Source organism: Hemiscyllium ocellatum, chromosome 37 (assembly GCF_020745735.1).
Source record: "Hemiscyllium ocellatum isolate sHemOce1 chromosome 37, sHemOce1.pat.X.cur, whole genome shotgun sequence".
Taxonomy (NCBI): Eukaryota; Metazoa; Chordata; class Chondrichthyes; order Orectolobiformes; family Hemiscylliidae; genus Hemiscyllium; species Hemiscyllium ocellatum.
In genome coordinates, this window is record NC_083437.1 from 26,521,939 (window position 1) to 26,527,938 (window position 6,000).

Below are 6,000 nucleotides of genomic sequence, written 5' to 3' on the forward strand. Positions count from 1 at the left end.
ATTAGTCAGACACAATTTCCCTTTCATGAAGCCATGCTGTCTGCTTGATTAGATTATGATTTTCCAGATGTTCTGATAATAAATACTTCCTTAATAATTGATTTCAATACTTTTCCAACAATAGATGTTAAGCTAATCAGTTGATAGTTACCCACTTTTTGTCTCCTTTTTTGAACAGGGGTGTCACATTAGCAGTTTTCCAATCCTCTGGTTCTTCTTTAGAATCCAATGATTTTTGGAAAATTATAAACCAATACATCCACTTTCTCTGTAGCTACCTCTTTCAGGGTACTAGGATGCAAGCCATCAGGGCAAGGAGAAATATCTGTCTTTAGATGCATTATTTGTCAAATACTACTTCTTTAGTGGATGTTTTAATGTTTAATGGAATGTTTGAAGCATTTTCCATCTGATGGAAAATATCTTTTAACTCCTCTGCCATTTCTTTGTTCCCCAAAACCATCTCTAGTTTGACCTTTGTCTCTTCCTTTTTATTTATTTAAAGAAGCTGTTGTTGCCAGTTTTTAATATTCCTCTAGTTTGCCCCATAACTTATTTTTTTCTGTCATCATTAACTTTTCAGTCCTCCTTTGCTGAATCCAGAATTTATCCCAGCCTTCGGGGCTATCACTGACTTTGGCCTCCTTCCATGCTTTTTCTTTCAACTTAATTCTTTCTTCAGCTTGTTTAATTAGCTGTGATTGGTTTACCCCGTCTTAGAATCTTCCTTCCTTACTGGTATGTCATCTTTGCTGGGAGTCATGAATTACCTCCTTCAGTGTCTGCTGCTGCTTGCTAACTGTCATTCCTGTTAATCTATTTGCCAGTTGACTTTAGCTACCTCTGTCCTCATTTCATTGTAATTTCCTTTATTCAAGTTAAACATAATTGATTATGACCTAAGTTTCTCACTTTCAAACTGAGTGTTGAATTATCCTAGGGGATCTTTTGTTCGGAGGTTATTTATTAAATCTGCCTCATTACTCATTATCAATTGAAATAAACCATAATTATTCTTCTATTATTTTTACATGTTCCCATTATTTGCCTTTCTGACTCAGTAGATATTGTTTGGGGTCTGTACACTACTCCTACAAATGTTTTCTCTCCCTTTCTGTTTTTTTACCTCCACCCAAATGGAAATTACATCATCTGAGCCTAGATCATCTCTCACAACTGTCATTATTTCATATCTTATTAACAGTACCGTCCACCATCTTTTCCAACTATCCCATCTCTTCAAATATCCCTGAATGCTAAGTTCCCAGTTTTGATCGCCTTGTAACCATGTTTTTGTAATGGCTATGAATCAAATTAATTTTCCCCGATTTGTGTTGTCAGTTCATCTCTCACTCTGAATGTTTTGAGCATTAAGATACAAAGCCTTTAAGTTTGTTCTATATTCCAGTTTCCTTACAATTTTATGGTTCCTTGGCACAATATGACATTCACATATTCTGTCCCTTCCTTTTAGTTTCTGTTAACAATCAATTCCTGTGTTTCTTTTTCTCATTCCATAGTTCAATGCCTAGGTGTGCCTTGAAGTTCTTCACCAAATGGCCCCCAAACATTACGCTTCACTTGAGGCATTTTCCCCATTTTTAGGTTCACATCATTGGATTGGCCTCATGCTTTATTGTAATTGTTCTTCTGTTCAGTCTTACCATCCACTTTTGGCTCAGTGGATCAGTTCACCATTGCAACTTTGTAGTACGTAATGTGAAATTGTTAGTCCTGTGAGTGAAGAGCATCAGGCTTTACTGAATTTAACAATATATGTAGGATGGTAAGCGATGACATCTTACTTCAAGCAATGCAGATCTACGTTCCAGATCCCTCTCATCTGGGGTCACTATGACCCAGCTCCTTTTGCACCTGCTCATCAAGAGTACAGATGCATTTCCCTTTATTCGGTGGAGGGAGTGAATGTTAAAGCCAATGGATGGATTGTCAATTAAACTTCTACAGTAGGTATATCAGCAGGGAATTTTTAACAAGTGTTCTTTGACTCAATTGCCTGGAAAGATAAACCAGTTAAACATACAAATGATATACATAAGACTCATCATGTATATTTGAAAATGGACCTCAAATATGCCCAGTATGTTCACTTCCAAGTATTACTGTTTTTTCACAAGCTTTTCCCTCTGGATGCTAAATACAATCTGCTGTGCAATTAATTGTCACTACATAAGATGCTAAGGCATCAAAACATCAACAATTGTTTATACATTAATCAGGAATTCCACAGAATAGGAAGTGATTTAACTGACTGGAATTTGAGACATTGAGATTATTAGGCTGTGAGTCTTGTTAACTGGAATGTTGGGCTTGGAGCTGTAGCCTTTAGCAGGAATGTGTTTGGATTTTGTTGTACTGGACCAGAAAGAATAAGAAAAAGTCTTCCACTTTTCAATTGGTTAAACCGATTGAACCATGTCTCCCAGTATTCCTCAACCACACCTATCCATTTTCTTATTATATCCTGCAATCATTCTGTCTCCAAAACATATTGTCAAAACATTGTCTTTTTCAAGTCTTTCATGTTGTAAAATTCTATCATCCCATGTTCCTTTCCTACAATAAATATCCTTATTTTTAATTTGTCTGCTCTCAGATTTGAACTTTTTTGTTCTTGCACCATCTGCCTATGCTATTATGATCGTGCAAACATCATTTCAATTATCTTGAGAGCTCATTTTACAAAGAAAAGTAAATCTATCTTCTTTAACTTATCCTTACAACTTAAATTCTTGCTACTAAAAACCATTCCTCTTTTGTCTCTCTTGTCCCTCTTCAGGCCTTAAGTCACCTACAAGTTCTTCAAGGATTATAAAACCAGATTATGTGACCAGATCAAGACACAGCATTCCAGAACAAGTCTGGCCAAGATCTTGATGCAGGAATGAAGTTAGGGTATATAGAGCAACAGAAGCTGTAGGCATCTAAAAGTGGACTTCTGTCTATATATTCAGCAGGGTGATGTGTGTTTAAGGTACCAGTTGATGATCTCCATCCAATTTCTCACATGCTATATAACTAATCTGAGCTATCTCAGCCAGGGTATGGTAAATATGTGTTTGGAAAATATGAGTTTCCTTTAAGAGAGATAAAGAACAATTCCTGAGCTGTCTTTCCCAGTGAGTTTGACTCAAGAAAGGCTGCAGTCTGGCATCATATTTTTAATGGTGAGGAAACTTAACAAGAGCAATGGGGAAATATTTATACACTGCCAAAATGTCAGACTATAGTAATGTGGCACTTTAAATCACAGAATTTAGATCAGGGTTTCCCAAATTCTGACGATAACCCCCTATACAATTGTAAGATCGGATTTTGGAGTCATAAGTGTTGATGCAGTGATGGCTGTGCGAGAATATCAACTAAAAATTCACAAGTGCAAATCTCTTGAAATCTTCATGCTTTTTTTTAACTGTTAGTGTGCTTGGCTTAATTGACAGGCTTTTAAGGCTTGGTTGCAGCAAAACAAAATCCATTAAAAAGACTGTTGGCAGCTTAACTAATTGCCATCCTACCCCAGGAACTAAACCCAAAACCAGCTCACCAGTAAGCACTACTGCTCTGGTTAGATGCTCCTTTTTTCCCCTCACAATGAGCATTATACTTTGCTTTATACAATCACTATATACTGTGCCCTTATAACATTTTAATTTCCTACACAAATTGGTTTTGAACGATATCGGCAATGATCGTGAATTCAAAGCAGTTTTTATGCAATAAGCTCATCCTCAGTAGGCTGTGTCCCATACTAGATCAGAGTGGTGCTGGAAAAGCACAGCAGGTCAGGCAGCATCCAAGGAGCAGGAAAATTGAGGTTTCGAGCAAAAGCCCTTCCTATGAAGACTTATTTCACCACAATCTGCAGGCCTCAACTCACAAATGTTTCCTATTTGAATTCATCTTCTTTCCTGATGTTTTCATTCACAATGATTCTGAATAACCTTGGGTCAATTTCTAAAACTCTCCACATTGTAACTGAGGATTGACTACCTTTCCCACACTCTGTCTGCCAGGACTTCTAGGAATATCGATGGAAATTCACAGCTGTTTTTTTTGTTCTGGTTTAAAAATGTGTTTTATTACAGTTCCAGCTTTTTAATTACTCTTCACAGCTGTTTCAAATTTTACAAATATTTGAATTATACTATGGATTCTTGCAAGTGTATGTTCTAAACAGACAGGATCACTTACAAATGTTGGAATAGAAAGTGTAACTGAAATCAAACAGCCAATATGAACTCCAGCAGCATTTGGATTAAGACTACATTTGTGTCCCATGGGAATTGAGAGCCAATGATTGATAAAGAATTGCTGCACAACAGTCTGTTACTCCATGCCTTGAAGCCAACATTTCTCACAGGGTAATAGTAAAGGTGTTGAGAAAGAAAACCCATCCAAAAGAGAGCAGAGCAGTGTATCTTAACAAAAGGGAAGGTGTGAGGCTGGAACTGAGTTTTGCTTGGAGCAATTTGAAGCAGGGAAGGGAGTGGACTGGTACAACTGGTTTAGGGAGAGGAAGGGCTGATAGGTGCTAGAGATAGAGACGAAGGGAAAATATTGCTGAGAATCTGAGGGAGTATATCAGAGACAGAGAGAATGCCAGACGAAGAAGGAAAACTATGAAAGAAAGATAGAATGAGAATGTATCAGAAGAAACAGAGGGAAAGTAGAATGTCAAAGAGGCAAGGAGAGAGTGGGAGATATATAAAAAAACACAGAAGAAACAGAGAAAATGTGAGAAAAGGGAAGAACAACAAGGAAGAGAAACGAGAAAAAGCGGAGGGAAAATATGGAAAGAGAATTTAAAGAAGAAAGATTGAGAGATGTAAAGAGATAAGGATGGCTGCATGAATGTAAAAAAGGGCCTTTGACTCTGATTTCCAGCATCTGCAGTCCTCATTTTCTCCATGATGATCTTGAGCGGTAGTACTATGTTGTCCCGGGTCTCCAAATTTATGGAAGACAAGTGGCTATGAAAATTGGTAGCCTGCAGCCATTTTAAAATTTCTAATTGCTATTGAACTTGTTAGTGACTAAATGGTTAGAACATATTTTGTTGCCTGCTGCATTTTTGGGGTGTCGGCTGTGAAAAAGTCTTGGATGTTTTATGGCATCCATGATGAGGAGGCATAATGGTAGAGGGAAACAGTCTGCCATTGGCAAGATGGTTAAGTGGAGTAGTAGATTCTGATGGTGAAGGTGATAGCATCTGTATATTTTTACAAGACAATTTTTGAACATTCAATAAAATATGGATATATTTAAAGAGCGAGTCTTTAAACTTGTCGTCATCTTTGATTTTTTTTGTTCATGATATTACATCTACATCACATTTCTGTCCATATCTAGAGTCTTGATTGGGTGTGTGAAGTTCCTTCTCTGGATCTCTAATTGGCTTCCATCCTCTCAAATGGCTACTAATTGCTATCAGCACTTGATTGGACAAGTTGACAGAGTGGGGACAGAAATGGACAGACCACTCTTGTATCTCTCTGACTCCATCCAAAACAATAAAATCCAACCCTGAAAGTGAGAGAGATTGAAGTAGGGAAAGATTGAGGGAATATGAAAACAACAATTTGACAAATGTAAGAGTGACAAGAGATTCCAACATAGAAATTAAGATTTAGTATGAAGTGGAGGACTAATCTGATATGCCAAATGCAACATGCATAATCAAAAATTTTTGATGCACATGGCTTCAAATGGCTTAGTAACAAAAACACAAAGGGTAAAAGGTCGATGGCTGCCTTGCCAATGGAAATCTGTTTCGAGTGGTGTTCTATAGGGCCCTATATTGGGACCCCTGCTGTTTGTTTTGTACATTAATGATTTTGACTTAAATGTGGGGGGCACAATTGGGAAATCTGCAAACGACACAAAAAATAGTTATGTAACTGGATAGTGTAGATGGCAGGTGTAAGCTCTAAAGTGATGTAGATGGGTTGTTGGAGAACAAGCAAATGGGAGATGCAGTTC